At 52.8% G+C, this 16,104-nt stretch overlaps 1 protein-coding gene across 1 annotated transcript in view; it reads left to right on the top strand.

Moving 5' to 3' along the window:
- The first annotated feature begins 4,541 nt into the window (after nt 1–4,541).
- RIMS3 (regulating synaptic membrane exocytosis 3) overlaps nt 4,542–16,104 on the top strand; it is a 35,034-nt gene continuing 23,471 nt past the window's right edge. The window contains exon 1 of the mRNA XM_042996781.1: nt 4,542–4,624. The gene's annotated coding sequence lies outside the window, so the exon portion shown is untranslated. The remainder of the gene's footprint in view (nt 4,625–16,104) is intronic.

Below are 16,104 nucleotides of genomic sequence, written 5' to 3'. Positions count from 1 at the left end.
GCTTCAGATCTTCTGTCTCCCTCTCTCTCTGCCCCTCCCCTGCATGCGCTCGCTCTCTCAAAAATAAATAAAACCTTTAAAGAAAAAAAAAAATCACCTAGCTATCTCCTTCCTCCTACCATTTACAGACGGGATGATTGAGGTCAAATTTTCAAGTATTTGCCAACAATCTCAATTTTGTGTCTGCAGCCACTATTTCTTCCCTGGACTCCAGACCCAATCAGCTGCTTCTGCATCCCGTATCTAGGACGCCCCACAGTGCCTGTGCCTGAACACATCCATAACTGGCCTCAGCACCTCCCCCAGTCCTGGTCCTCCTCCAAGCTTTCCCAATCTGGTGAAGAACATCACCACCCACCCTGTTGCTAGGGCCGAGATGTTGGGAGCCCCTTGCCACCTCCCGCAGCCTCCTACCACTAAACACCAAGGCCAGTGGTTTCGCCCACCCGAATCACAAAATGTCTCCAAATGCTCTCTGCCTCCTTGGTTTAAATGCCCCACAGCTCTCAGTGGGCCCCTGCAAAATCGCCCTCATTAACCCCCCCAATCTGCTCTTTCCTTGTTCCAAACCATGCTCCTCACTGCAGCAAGAATGACCCTTAAAAAATACTTCTTTATGATTTAACTCCTTTGCTGATAAACCGTCATTGGCTCTCTACTTAAAGCAAATTTAAATAATAATTATTGTTACTATAGCTAACATTTACGGAAAATTTATTATGTCCTAAGACCTGTTCTAAGGACCTTCTATATATTCACTCACTTAATCCTCACAACTATAAATAGCCCCATGGTACAGATGAGGAAACTGAGACTCAGAGAAGCTTTTTTTGCATAAGCTCTTACCCTATCCTTGACTCTGCTCTGGTTGCTATTCACTTGAGATGGAGTACCTTGGGGGAGCATTCTAGCACCTCCCTTACTAGGTCAGGCCCTCCTAGGGCACATATTCCAGTTTGTAATTATGTATTATTTTGGTGTGGGATTCATTTGATTGACGTCTGCCCTCCTAACAGACTTTAAATTCTCTGTTTTTCTCATTGTTGAGTCCTCAGTATTTAACATGTAACAAATGCTCGCTTGATATTTGTTGAATGGGTCAATGAAAAGGGTTTTCAGTAGGAGAGTAGATGTGGACAGATTTGTTTTAGAAGGCTTTCTCTTGTGTGAAAGTTTGGAGGTGTTGAGGCCTCCACACCAAGTCACTGCCAGCAGTGGATTCAGGAGCGAGAGGAGGGCAGTGTGGACGAGGGGAGCGGCCATGGGGGACGGATAGCAGCAAATGAACCTGGGGAGTATTTAAAAGGTAGACTGCGCAGGCCCTGATAATGAACTGGATGGAGGTGAGGACGAGGGAGGAGTCAAGGGTGACTCCCAGGCTTCTGACTTAAGCAACTGGTACCCTGAGCTCAGGTGGGGACTATCTGGGAGGAAAGAGGCAGGTTGGGTCAGCAGAGCAGGTGACCCCTAGACAAAGTCTATGGAACCATAGAAAAGTTCTCAAAATCTTCTTGCCCAAACTCGAACTTGGCCTTAGTATATTTGTCCAGCCTCATCTCTAACCTACCCCAGAGTCAGACTCAGACCACTGCTCCTCCCCTAAGTTCCACTCATCCTCCACCCAGACTTGTAAGTGTTGCCCCACTCCTTCACCCCTCTCTCAAACTCCACGGGACTCAGCTTCAAGGGCCTGCACCTCTCCTCTCTCCCCCGTGGTTAACAGGGCCTTGAGTGTTCCCAGGATTCACTGTGTCAGAAATGTTTCTCTGCCTGTCTCCCCTAATGACTGTTATTCTCAACTGAATCCTCAGCACCTGGGACAAAGCCTGGCTCAAGGTTAACTTCAAAAAACTTTGTTTCATTGAATTCTTCCAAGGCCTTGGCTTTCTCATATCAAGAGTGGGACCAAGAGTCAGGCTTTGAATCCTGATGCTGCTACTTCGAATTTGGACAAGTCACTTCTCCTCAAATCCTGTTTCTTCATGTGTGAAATGGAGGTGATAATAAAGTGGACGTAGAAGAGCAGCTTTGAGCGTTAATGAAATGCTGTATGTTAAGTGTTTGGTACAATGCCTAGAACATTGTTAGCTTCCTCAAAAATTTAGCTGTTATTTATTTTAAGAAAAAAAGATCCCATGGGGCGCCTGAGTGGCTCAGTCGGTGAAGCGTGCGACTCTTGATCTCTGGGTTGTAATTTCAAGTCCCACCCTGGGTGCAGAGATTACTTAAAAATAAAATCTTAAAAAAAAAAAAAAATCCCACCTTAACGTCTGAGAGCTGCACGAACTGGAACCTTGGATTACAGGATTACAGTTCCCAGGATGGCCACACGAGGGAAGTGGTGAGCAACATCGGGGCTGACTCTGGCTCTGCTGTGCTATAAGCACCTGCTGTGGACCCAGATGGCCCGGCTGGGATTTCCGGGGCTTCCCGGCCCCTGAACAGGTGGGCGCTGGCCAGGGCGCTGTGGGACGAGCCTCCGCAATGTGCTTGGCCCGCTCACAGCCGCCGCCGTCCCTTCTGCTCACCCGTTTCTCAGGGGACAGTAGTAGAGGGCAGCTGGGATTTAGGGTCTCCAGTCTGTCATTTGTCTCTCAAACTTGAGTATGATAATTTCTTCTCTATAGAAGTTTTTATAGTGTCTATCGTCTTCTCCATAGAAGTTTTAAATTTTATCAGTATTTTTCCTTTGGCCTCTAGCTTTCACCATGCTTAGGAAAGTCTTTTCCGTCTCTAGGATTATTTTTTTTAACGTTTTTATTTATTTTTGAGACAGAGAGAGACAGAGAGAGACAGAGCATGAATGGGGGAGGGGCAGAGAGAGAGGGAGACACAGAATCGGAAGCAGGCTCCAGGCTCTGAGCCATCAGCCCAGAGCCCGATGCGGGGCTCGAACTCACTGACCGTGAGATCGTGACCTGAGCTGAAGTCGGATGCTTAACCGACTGAGCCACCCAGGCGCCCCGTCTCTAGGATTATTAAAACATCCATTCATGCTTTCTTCTGGTACATTTGGTGTTGTTATATGAATATGCTCTTCACCTGGAATTTACTTCGGTGTACGGTAAGGACACAGCTTTCTCTCATTTCCTCAAATGACTTGCCAGTTATTTCACCCATTTGTTGAAAGGCCTATTTCCTCCATTTACCTGAAGTGCCATCTTTATAACACCCGAATTCCTTTGTGGAGTTGAATCCATTCCTCTACCCCATTTTGCTTCACTGATTCGTGTAGTCCTGCTTCAATACCATACTGCTTTAAGTACATTGACTTTATGTTTTAATATCAGGTAAGGCAAAATCTCTTTCCATTCCTTTTTCTCTAGATTTTTTTTTTATTCCTGCATATTTATTCTTCCATATGCACTTAAGAATCAACCCTCCACCCAATCCTTTGTCCCTGGAGTCCCTAAACTTATCTGCAAAGCATACATTGGCACATTTGTCTAAGTTGTCATCAAATGTGCAAAGGGACCATGATTCCAAAGGGAGCCCCTGGTTTCCATGTCTCTGTGATAGGGAGCATGGGAAGAGCACAGGGGAACCTCAATTTCTCCCTCCTCTCCCACATCCTCACAGGCTCTGCTCTCCCCACCGTTCACCTCTACCATTGTTCCAGCCGTTTCCCTGGTCTCTGTCTTGTCCCTCCAATCTAATAATGTCCCTGCTGCTCCAGAGCATTCATGCTACAACACGGGCCCTAGTTCTAGGCGTGATGTAGATTAGATGATAACAAAAGCTTAATTAATGTGTGAATGGAATTGAGTCCTGGCTTCCCCTCTGGCCAGTTGTGGGATCCAGCTTCAGGTCTTCCACATTATCCGGTCACAGAAAGTTTTTTTCCTCACAGCAGGCACTTGCGCAAGGCTTTTCTCCTCTCTAGGCTTCAGTTTTTCCACCTATACATTGCATTTGAGTTTGTAAGTCATTTCCTCATCTCCCACCATCTGACTTTCCTGGATCTGGTCCAGCAGGGAGTAGCGGTACCATGGTGCCAGTGATGTCCTGCGAGGTTCCCCAAAGAGGAGGAAGGATGAAAAAGTGCAGATATAAATGGTGGTGGAGAGGGGGACCAGTCATGAAGCCAGAGTGTCCGAGAGACGTGGAGAGGCTTGAGGCGTCCTCTAGACCCCAAACCCTTCGAGGCTGGTCTTGTTACCCTGGGTGGCCTGCAACTGGGCAAATCCAGACTCTCCCCATTCCCCTAGGTTCCGCCCACCACCAAAGGCCCTGCCCCCATTAACCCCGCCCCTCCAGTGGCCCCACCCGCTGGCCGAGGCCCCGCCCCCGTCAGGCCCCGCCTCCCTCTTCGCCTCCCGCCGGCCGGGGCTTGGGCTTTGCACCCGGCGGCGGCTGAGAACCGTGGCGGCTGCGGAGCCAGCAGCGCAGGCGGGCGGAGCGGAGCTGCCCGGCCCGGTGTCGGGCGATGCCCCCGTGAGCCTCTTTCGCCGCCCCTCCCCGCCCCGCGCCCCTACCCCCTCGGAGTCCGCCGCCCGCCTGGGACGGGGCCGCGCCCACCGCCGGGTCCGCGGGGCGGGGTCCCGGGGCAGCACCTGCCCCGCCTTGTGGAGCCGCCAAGCCCGGCGGAGACCCCTCCCTGTCTAGACCCTGGACCCACCTCCGGGTAAGTCAGTAGGCCTTGCTCGCTTGGGAGTGGACGTGGGGAGGGGGCTTCGGAGGTCTGGGGGACTACCAGCGGGGGAGGGGGGCTCGGGCCGTGAGGAGCCACGTAAGGATGTGAGTGTGCAGGGTCGGGGGGGGGGGCGGGGCCTCAGGGGATCAGCAGAGTGTGTTTGATGGCTCTGGGGTGGGGGCTAAGGTATGAGAGGGGAACGTGGGGTGTTTGAGGAAACCTGGAAAATGGGGTAGAGGACCCCAGAGTCTTGAGTTCTTTGCTGATTCTCAGAGCACCTGGGGCCATGGTCTTCAACAGCATTGCCTCGCATGGCATTTTTGGAAAGTGCTTAAAATCTCTCCTGGAAAGGGAGCTGGAAGGCAGCCTGCTTTCTCCCTCCTGCCTGTGCCCTGGTTGACAAGCAGCCACTCTTTCCTCCCAATGAAACACCATTGTGGTGCCCAGAGAACCCCCTCAGCCCATGAAAGGAAAGGGATGGTGCTCACTCCGGCCCTAGGAGGGGAAGAGGGGGCTTTTGGGAAACTGGGAAAGGCAGTTGGTCAATCCATGGTGGGGAGTTCAGGGAGGCTTGGCAGGACTCTTGGTGGGCAACCTGGACACCCGTTCATTCAGGGGGAGGGTAGCTTCACTGGCTAGCCTCCAGGCTGCCTGGACCCATGCCTACATCCCCTTGTCTGGATAACCCAGCCCAGAGGAGTGGGTTTCTTCCCAGTATTCTGGGCCTGGAAATCCAGGGAGCACCCATAGCTCCTGTGGTCTTGATGGAGTAGGCAATGCCATACTCAAGGCCAGGGAACAAGGGGTGCTGGCTGGCACTGCCGCTTTGGGGCTGGGGAGCCTAGGTGAATGTCAGAGTCTACCTCTAGCCCCATGGATGTTGTCTGGGTGTGGAGAGGAAGCCTGATGCCCCTTTGGTCCGGTCCTCTGCCTATGATGCCTTCTTAAGTCTAGGGTCCTTGGGTTTGAGGCCTGAAGTGGTGGGGAGAGGGCCTTTCTGGGCTAGGCCTGGTCACCAGAGGGTTAACTAGCCACCACCACCACCACCCCCCCCCACCCCCCCAAGAGTTGCTGCCAGCCACCAATTAGTCTGTAATCAGGCAGCTGCCAACTGTCCCTGGGGGCATGTGGGCAGCCTAATGGGGCATTCTCTGGTTGGGGGTTGGGGGAGGTGACTGGGGAAGGGGTCTGTGAAATCTGTGCTTAAACCAAGCACTGTGCCCTTCTGAACCTGTTTAGGGCCCATAGACCCTCCTTCCTGACCTCAGTGCTGGGCTGCCTGGCATAGGGACCTCCAGCCCTGGGGTTCCACACGTACTCGACCTTCTGCAAGGTATGAAGTCCAGAGTCAGGCAAACTTGACTTCAGACCCAGCTCTGCCACTTTCTGGCTGCTATTGAGGAAATCCCTTCCCCTCTCGGAGCCTCCTTCAGTAAAACAGTCCCACCTTCCAGTTCTGCTGGGAGGAGTGAATGAAATGGTGGATTTGAACTGCTTCACATAGTACCTGGCACTCAGGGAAGCTTGGGAGAGAACTACTGAACTCACTAGCAACCCCTGTGCCAAGGACTTGACGGGACAGGCAGGCAGAAAGAAGCCAGGTATTGGGGACCCAGCCCGGGACCAGGTTCCCTTCCCTCAGGGCATGTGGTTGTGGGCCAGGCGCTGTCTCTGTCTTAACTCTCATCTCTCCCTCCTTGCTCACAGACGTTTCTGGTCTCGGGCATTAATTGGATTTTCCTCTGCAGAGCCTGGGCCAAGCCGCTACTTTCTGGGCTCCCCCTATCCCTAACCAGGTGCTACGCTCTGTGGGGTCTTTCAGGGGTCTGGGTGATGTCTGCAGCTGCAACAGCAGCTGGCCCTTTAAGGAGGGAAGAAAACAATTATCTGGCCTGGGCATTGCATCAGCTGGAGGCTGGAGGGTCCCTGGGGAAGGGGGGGCAGGCTGGTGGTTGATTTCATTAGTGCCATGTGAGAACTCTCACCCGAGTCTGCCCCGCTCCCCAGCTGCAGCCTCCTGCCCCCGGCAGCTGCCGCCCCAGCCCCATTGCTTCCCCCTACCCCACCCCAAAAGCACCACCTTGGAGGACTCTGTGCACCCCCAGAGCATGTCATGGGCCCTGGGCAGAGAGGAGTGAGGAAGTTTCTCTCTCACTGGCTTTTTGCTGACTTGGGATGCAGGGTATACCTCCTGTACCAGCATTTTGCTGACAGTGGGGGTGTCTCCCCCATTAGTGTTTGGCTGACCTGGGGGGTATTTCTACTACACTGGCATTTTGTTGACCCAGGGGAGGGGTGACTTCTACACCGGCCTCTCACTGATGGGGGTGCTGCCTTCTGCGCTAGGGTTTTGCTGATCTCACAGGGTAGCTGAGCTGCCTGGGTGTGTGTGTGAACTGAAGGCATGGGTGAGAAACAACTCTCCCTGGTTGGAAGGGAGCTGGCTCCAAACAGTGAGTCATAGGGACAGAGGGGATGCCACGTATTTGGGCACCAGACAGGCCTGGGTTCAAATCCTGCATTCTCCACTTATAGGCTCTGTTGCCACTTCAGGCAGGTGGTCTCAGACTCCTCTGGAAAATAGGAATAATTTACATTCATAGTGCCCACCCCCATCTGGAAGGTGCTTGGGGATTAGATACAGTAACTGGATGTACAACACCCAGCCCAGGCCTGGCAGGTGGGGCGTGGGGAGGATACTCTATGATGATTCTCTTCCCCTTGCAAGTTTGAGCTTCTCCCACCTTGAGCTCGAGATGCCTGGACAAGAAAAAGAGGACTAGGGGGGAGTGGAGAGAAGGGGAGAAGGAGTGCAGGACCCTCCTGCCTCTGTTGCAGGGGGATGCCTTCAGACACCTGATGTACCAAGCGTTGTGAGCCAAGCAGCCCTGCGTCCATGGAGCCTGCTTTCTAGCCCAGGATGGTCCAGGGCAGGTGATTGCCCCTGTATCGTGTGTCAAAAGGAGAGATTCAGGGAGCCTAGAGTGACCAGGAGTTGAGGCAAAGAAGCAGAGATGAGGAGAGGGACCAGTGTGGGCTAAGGCCTGGGTGATGGCAGGTGGGGCCTGGTATGGGGGAGGGGAGGACAGAAGTGGAGGAGAGAGGGTAGAGAGTGCACAGGTAGCAGAGGGCGGACCTCCCTGGTCCAGCAGGATACTAAAGGCTTGGGAGTTATCCTGAGGCCAGTGGCAGCCCCTGAAGGGCTTTAAGGCAAGGAGGCAGGGTTTCATGTCCAGAGAGCGTGGGCTAGGGTCTGCGGCTCTCGGGCAGAGCCTTCTCAGGAGTGACCTTTTGCCCTCTCACACCCCCTTCCCTGTGTAGCAGCCCTGGTGCCCAGGGAGCTCGTTGTTTATGTGGCTCTCCCCAGGAGGGGGCCAGTCCCAGTCCCTTCAGCTCCCTCCCCCTGGGCCTTGTTGACAACGTTCACCCCTTGGGGCCAGGTTCTCCCTACCTCCCCAGGAAGCCAGAGGGTAAGAGGCAGGGCTTCGGCACCAAGCTGGTCTACGTTCACATCCTAGCTCTGCATTGCACGAGGCAGGTGACTTCTGGCAAGGCACACCCCATCTCTCAACCTCCGTGTCCTCAACCATAAGACAGAATTGATGTTATTTCTATAGGAAGGATAAAACGAAATTCCAGATGGAAATTATGGAACCCATTCCAATGTCATTTGGCACGTTACTTTGTAGCATGGCACTGACGTCTACTCCAGGCCAGGCCCAGGGCTGGGTGGGGGCGGGGACAGGGCTGGCTTCACGAGTCTGGTTGCACGGAGCCCTGGGTTAGAAGGACCCCACCCTCAGTTTTACTGTCACCGTCTTGAAATTCCTAATTTTGAACAAGGGGTCCCACATTTTCCTTTAGCACTGGGCCCTCCATCATACGTAGCCCTACAAATTGGGTAAGGGTAGGGAGAGGCCGGGAGAGACACAGACTGACAAATAGTTCCCAAGTGGAGGAGGTGTAAGGTGGAGGGCATGACTAACTGTCCCAAGGTGGGCGGGATGTTAATAATAGTAACATTTATTTAGTGCTTACTGTGTGTTAGGTTCTCTGCTAAGTACTCATCCTCAAACAGCCCCATGAGGTAGGTAGTATTATTGCCATTATACAGATGAGGAAAGTGAGGTTACATTTGGCCAAAGTCACACAGCTATCAAGAGGCAGAACTGGGATTCAAACCCAGGTTGTTGGACAGCACAGTGCATGCCCGGACCAGAAGTCTTCTCTAGGAGAAGGGGTCCCCTGAGCCGAGTCTGAAGGTAACTTGGAGGAAGAAGAGGGCTGTCTCTGCCAGAAAGCGTCTGTGCTGAGGCCCGATGCTTGGCCAGGAGAGTGGGAGCCAAAGCCTGATACCCCCTGGGGCTGAGGGAATTAACCTTTGGATTTTGTGGTTCTCACTTGCCAGGCTCAGAGCTCTTGGTCACTCTTGCCCCCAGGCCCTGCTGCCCCCAGGATTCCTCCCAGCTGTCCCTGCTGCCCCCAGGATTCCTCCCAGCTGTCCCTGCTCTCGTCTCGCTGCCCTGCCCTCTCCTCCTCCACTGCCCGGTAATCTCCTTACCCTCTTGAGTTGAGTGATCTCTTCTGGGCTCAAGCCCTGCAGGTCTAACCACATTTAGATGTCTCACAATCAGCCTAGAGTCCAAACCCAGGTCCCCAGCTCCGCCTGCCAGCACCTGCTCTGCCTCCAACATCCCCAGCTCATCTCTGCTGCCACCATCCACCCACTTGCTCAAGCTGGAAAGCTGGAAGTTCTCCTGGACACCTCCCTCTCCCTCACCCCCACAGCCCACAGCCATCCTCAGCAATCGTGTTAGCTGTCCTGTGTTTCTCTCCCTGCCCACCGCCCCATGCCAGACCACCATCGGTGCCCACCTGAACCGCAGCGATAGCCTCCTAGACTGGGCTCTGTACGTTTCTGTTCTTGCCCCGCTTTGTTTCATTTTTCACACTGTGGCCAGAGTGATCTTCTAAAGATAAATGTTTGACTGTATCATTTCCCCGTGTAAGACCCTTCTAAGACTTCTTGGAATAAAAGCCAGACTCTGATGTAGTCTGCAGGGCCCTGCGTGATCTGGTCCTTGCCTACCTTTTTCGATCATCTGGTCCCATTCTCCTCTCTCCCAGCAGCAGGACTTTCACACATGTTCCTTCATCCCGGAATGCACTCCTCCTAGTGCCTTGTTAACTCCTACTTATCCTTCAGAGACATATCAGCTCTTGTGGCATTCCCACAGTGAAGCGTAACAACCAGAAACTGAACACCGCCCCCCTCCGTGGGACCTCATACTTCTTCAGGACACTCAGGACACTGGAGTTGCTTCTCCCTTGTTTCTCTGTCTTGCTGGCCTGTGAACTCCGTGGGGTCAGGGGTCCTGTTTTGCCCAGCCCCAGCACCCAGTAGGTACACAGTGAGCTGCTCAGTGGATGAAAGGGCTAGATGAATCATTGCTGCAGTACCCTAACTGGCCTCCCTGCCTTCAGGCCTGCCTTCTCCAGTCCTTTCTTCGCGGGGGCCCCAGAGCGATCTTTCTAAAGCACAGAACTGACCCTGTCACCCCCTGCTACTTAAAATACTTCAATAGCTCCCTATTGCTGACAGGAAAGGCCTCATCTTCTTAGCATAGAATTCAAAGCCCTTTGTGATCTGCACCCGACCGGCCTCTCCAGCTTCGTCTTCCCTGCTCCCCCACCACACTTTGAACTGCTGGCAGTTCCTGTAACACGTCAGGCTGTTTTGTGCCTCTGTGCCTCTGCACTTGCTGTTCCCGCCGCCTGTAATGCCTCCCCACCCCAGCTTTCTCTCCCTGGAGAACGTCCTTCACTCTTCAAAACTGGTTTAGCTGCCACCTTTGCTGGGAAGCCTCTGAGGACCCTCCTGGCGCTTCCTGGACAGAGCTAACCCACCCTCCCTCGGCCACATCTTCTCAGAGTCTACATCTCGACAGACGTCGACTCTTCCTCATCTCCCGGTCAGCTGAGCTCATCCAGGGCAGGCACAGTGATTTTTTTTTTTTTTTTCCCCTCCAGGATTGTCCATCTTTGTGCCTCTTAGCTCCCAGCTTCTCCCCCATCTTAATTGGGTCTCCGCTTGTATATAGAAACCGACTCAGGTCAGCTTCGGTAATAAAGAAGGGTTTATTACCAGGACACAAGAGATTCCTGAGAACTGAGGGGCAGAAAGATCGTTAGCCTCTGGGAGGCAGAAACTGTAGGCCAGGAGAAATGGAAGCAGCCATTCTCTGCACCTTGCTGGCCGCCTTTAGCTTTCTTTCTCCACGGACTGGTTTTTCCTGCTTTACCAGACCCTGAACTACCTATAGTTCCTGTACTGTATCCTGCGTTCCCGCCACATTCAGAGAGGGAACCCAGGGTTCGCCAGATCCAAATCCAAACTTGTATGAGAGGATCTGATTGGCTCAGCGTTGGTCAGGTGCCCACCCTGGTCCAATCAACTGCAGCCTGCTGGGAAGGCTCTCAAAGTCAGATTTGCAGACGTTGCTCTTGACCCCCTTATGGAAAGGTGGTGGTGGGGAGAGTCTTTGTTATCTGGGCAAGTACTTTTTAAAAGACATCTGCTAGAATCCTTAGAGCGCCAGGCTGTGCCTGGCCCCCACCCTTCCATCTGGATAGCACCTGGAGAAAACAACCCAGGCATGTGACTTAAAGGGGTGTCTTTTCCTGGGGCAGCAATGCTAGGGCAGGCTTTGAAGAGCCTGTCAGTTGTCATTCAAAGGCCAGAGCAGAGAGATAGATAGATGAGACCCAAAATTTTCTCACTTGTCTTTGGAGGAAGAGGAGGGTGGGAGCAGACAGGATAGTTCTCCTACCAAAATCATATTCATTCTCTAAGATGGAACTCATTTCCTCTCCTCTATGAAGAACCATGCCATGCCTACCTCCCCGCTCCCCACAGTCAGCCATTTTTTATCTGAATTAATTCTATTCTTTGTACTTCCCTCGTAATAAACATTTTTGAGCCCTTACTTTGTGCCAAACACTATGCACATGCATTATTTCATTGAATCCTCACGCCCTATTAAATAGGTACTATTATTATCCCCACTTTACAGACAAGGAAACAGGTTCAGAGAGGTGACTTTTATGGCTAGGGACACACAGTGTGACTCCAGAGTAAAAGTTCTTACCCTCCACTACTTACTCACTTGCCTGTTGGCCTTTCAGGATTGTGAGGGCCTCGCAGGCAAATACAAGATTACCATTCTCCCTCTCCTGCCCACTGCCCAGCAAGGGGCCAGCCCAGAACAAGGGATCCCAGAGATGAGACAAATGGAGACAGGTAGAGTTGAGGGTCTCCCACTCGTGGACTTAACCCTGTACAGCTATGTGATTCTGGACAAATCTCTTAATCTTTTAGAGCCTCTATTTTCTCATTCGGAAATGGGATGATAATTCCCGGTACGCAGCTCATACTAGATAGTGGCTCCAAGGATAATTGGTAAATGGGAAAGAACTGAGCAATTTCTAAGGATTATTGTTACCAGATTGGACTGTGGTAACAGGGCTCCAGCTAGCCACTGTGCCCAAGCCTAGAGCTTCCCACCGTGGGTAGTAGCACCTTCAGTGAGACCTGAGGTGACTTTCAGTGGCTCGCAGACCTGTCATGACAGAGCATTGGCTCCCATAGTGAGAAAGTTGGTTCCCTTTCCACTCCATCAAGTCCAAATTTGTCCCAGGGAGAAAGTGCCAGTATGTCTTTAACAACTTGCCAACACTGCTGCCCTTCCCTTTTTAACAAAGAGGTCTTGACTGGCAACTCCAGGTAACTAAAATTTAGTAATACAGCTTTGCTTTTACTGTAGGTATTGTACTTTCATTTTCTATTTATTAAAAGCAACAATAGTTGCATTTATAGTAGTAACACAAAATTTCTTCTTATAATAAATGCGTGTAAGTTAAAAGTGTCAATGTCAGCACAATAAATAAGGAGCAGTACAAGAGTATGGCAGAAATCGTTGAGAGGGCACACAGTGTTATGCGGATAATGCAAAATTGGGAAGTGTTGTGGGGATGTCAGAGACATGGACTGTTCACCTGGGTAATATTGAAGGTGCCTTCCACCTGCCTGGAAAACTTAGGGGTCTCTCCCTGCTCTGCCAGCCTGCTTCCCTCTCCTCACCACATGCCCCGTCTTGAGATTCTTTCAGAAAATCCTGCCATGATTATTCTGCAGACAGAATTTGTGCCACTCTTCCCTCAGTCCACGAGAGAGGGAGGCTCTTGGAGTTGGGGTGTCTAGACGGCGGTAGGATGCCCCCTCATCTCTGAGGCGGCATGTGGGCACTCCTGGGGAGAGCAGGAGCTGTAGACTCCACAGTTCTCCTGGTCCCCAGGCACAACACAAACCTCGGGGCCTCCCAGAGGGCAGGAGTCCCAGGGAGCACAGAGGCCGTGGGAGCTGCCAGTGAGGGCAAGGCCATCCCTGGAGCCTGGTGCCCCAGAGCTTGGGGCCCCGGGGCCACAAAGCCAGGAGGCTTCGGGGTCTCAAAGGTTCCCTTTCCCCAGTTACCCCCTTCCCATCCCTTTGTGCCGCTGCCTACTTGCCCCCGGGGATTGGGCAGCAACCCTGGGAGTCCTCAGAGGACACAGAATTTATCCACAGGAGTCAACACTGGGGCCAGGCAGGAGGGGTGGAGGTCCCGCCTGACTCTTCCCCAGTCCCCAGTCCCATGTCCACAGCAGGAGGGCAGGCCTGGGCTCCAGGAGGGTGGGGGGCCTGGGTAGCGTGAGACATGTGCTCCTGTATCCACGGTGAATGTCTGAGGGTCTCTGTGAAAGCATATTGTGTGTGTGTGCACGTGTGTGACAGAGAGTAAGTGTGTGTGTGTGTGTGTGTGTGTGATGAATGTAGCTCTCCAGCATACTGTGTATGTGTGTGTGCACGCGTGTGCGTGCACATGTGACAGTGTGTGTGTGATGAATGTAGCTCTCCAGCATACTGTGTGTGTGTGTGCATGTGTGTGTGACAGAGTGTGTGTGTGTGTGATGAACGTAGCTCTCTGGCATGGTGTGTGCATGTGTGTGTGCCTGTGTGACTGTGTGTGTGTGTGTGTGTGTGTGTGTGATGAGTGTCGCTCTCCAGCATACTGTGTGTGTGCGCGTGCGTGTGACTCTGTGTGACTGTGTGTGTGTGTGTGTGTGTGTGTGTGTGTGAGATGAGTGTCGCTCTCCAGCATACTGTGTGTGTGCACGCGCGTGTGACTCTGTGTGTGTGTGTGTGAGATCCATGTAGCTCTCCTTGGTGATGTACTTCTGAACGATATATCTGAAGGACTCTGAGCGCATGTCGTACGTGTGTGCGCACACAGCGTGTGATATGTGCATCTGTGGTAAATGTATTGCGTGGGATAAATCTGAGGTTCTCTGTGAGGGAGTTTTTGTGCAGCATGTGAGTTTGCGTATGTGTGGCAGGGCGTCTGATGTGCGTGTGGGTCTGTAGTGAACTCATCTCCACGTGGTGCGTGTCTGTGAGGCATATTGTGTGTGTGCTGTGTGTCTAGGTGGCTGGCTGCTGGGTGCGGTGTGTGCCTGTTATTCTGTGTGGCCGCTGGCTTTGTACAGCGCGCATCCGAATACGTGGTGTGTCTGAGTGGCCGCGGGAAGCCGTGTGGCGTGCGCGCGGGTCTTTGTGCCCGGGCAGGGGCGGGGGCGCAGAGCAGTGGGCCCGGGAATGCTGAGCGTGCCTGAAGGTGGCGCCTGCCCCAGCCGGGCCGTGCCGTGGGTGTGCTGGGTTCCCGGGGAGGGTCCCCAGAGCTCGGCGGGAGCGGGTGGCGCCTTCCGGCTAGGCGCGGGGCTGGTAACCAGAGCCCCTTCCCCCATGAAATATTGATCGGCCTCGCAGCAGCCCTGGAGAAACAGGGGCCAGGGGGAGGGGAGCGAGCGGACCGGCCGCTGTCCATGGTGCTGCCGGGAGGGGGGAGCGAAATCTTCCCCATCCACCAACATGCTCTGGCTGGGGCCCCTGCCTCGGAGGATGAGCTTGCCTGCTCCTATCCCCTGTGTCTCAGTTCCGCCACCCCATCTAGGAAGGGAGAACAGGGATCAAACGGGCATTTTGGAGGATCTACCATCTTCTGCCCCCTTCCCCCCCGCTGTGGCTAGGCTAAAAGTAGGGCTGTGTTTGGCTGAGACAACCCTAATATACACCTGTGGTCCTGGTGTGATTGTTGGTAGCATCTCTGCTTACTCTCAAAAGTCTTATTTGGATGATAAATTATGTGCATCCCCACAATAAGGCTTTGCTCCAAAGACCTCTTATCCCACCTTCTCTGCTCCGGGGTGGGGGAGGGGTTCTGTAGGTTCTGGGGGTGTGAGCACTAAGTGTGTTTGCAGGTGAGGGGATGGTCCTTCCTGTGCTAGGGCTGATCTGGAATAAGTGCTTGGGAGCCCCAGGCCCCTTGGGATCGTGCTGAAGCCCAGACATTCCCCAGGGAATCTGTCCTCTTCTCCACCAATCCAAATCCTGCTTTCTATTCAAGCTGTGCTTTTTTTTTTCAGGCCTAGACTTTCCTTGCCCATCTACATTCTTGGCTGGGCAAGTCTTCCCTTGGTTTTGATGTGACGGTGTGGTAGGGCCTCCAGGTTGGCCATCTGTATACTCATGGCGTTTTCTCTGACTTCTCTGCTGATACTCCCTTCTTCACTGGATTCTATATTCCTCCTATCCCTCGCCCTTTGCTCACTTTGTACTCCCCTCTGGGCATTCTCTTTCCTTTCCATATGCCACTTTTCCCCTCAGGGTACACATCCAAATCGTGCCCACTTACATTGCTCTCCTGAGCTCCAGTGAATCTGCTTACCTGCCCAATGCCTCTACGTGGGAGTTGCAGTATTATCTCAGACTCATCACATCTAAGATGGGACTCATCTTCCCCTTAAGCCAGTGTTTTCCTCTGGGACCTCAAGCCTTGCTGATGGCACCTCTCAGTCTCTACCCTTCCTATAAATCACTTTGGATTCTGTTTTTTCCTCTCCCCAACTTCGTCCCATCACTAACTCTAGGCAATGCCCCAAGCCTTCTCATGACTCCTGACCACCCTTTTCCTCTTCCCATCTGCATTGTCTGAAGCAGTGCAGTCTTCTTATCTGCTTTTTGATTGTTTTTCCTTCTGTCAGGCTTTCTTCTGATTCTGCACTCAGTGTCAGATTGAGCTCTGTAAAACATTACATCTAAGTCATGTCAGATTTCACTCCTTACAGGATTAAAGTCAAGCTTCTTAGCCCTGCATTCAGAGCCCTTCACTGGCTGTGCCAAGCCTACCTTTTTAGCCTTCTCTTCCGCAATTGTACTTACCTCCTGTTCTATCTGCACTGCCCTATTCACCATCCTGTGAACATAACACTTCCTCTCTGGTCCTTCCCAGGTAGTTTCCATTTCTCTCCTGCCACTTCTATTTCTCCTAATCCTGCTGATCTTTTGAGGTATTCTGCAATGCACTTCCCAATGTGCC

This window comes from Panthera tigris, chromosome C1 (genome assembly GCF_018350195.1).
Source record: "Panthera tigris isolate Pti1 chromosome C1, P.tigris_Pti1_mat1.1, whole genome shotgun sequence".
Taxonomy (NCBI): Eukaryota; Metazoa; Chordata; class Mammalia; order Carnivora; family Felidae; genus Panthera; species Panthera tigris.
Note: the sequence above shows the minus strand (reverse complement) of the source record. Positions and strands in the feature narration are given on the sequence as shown.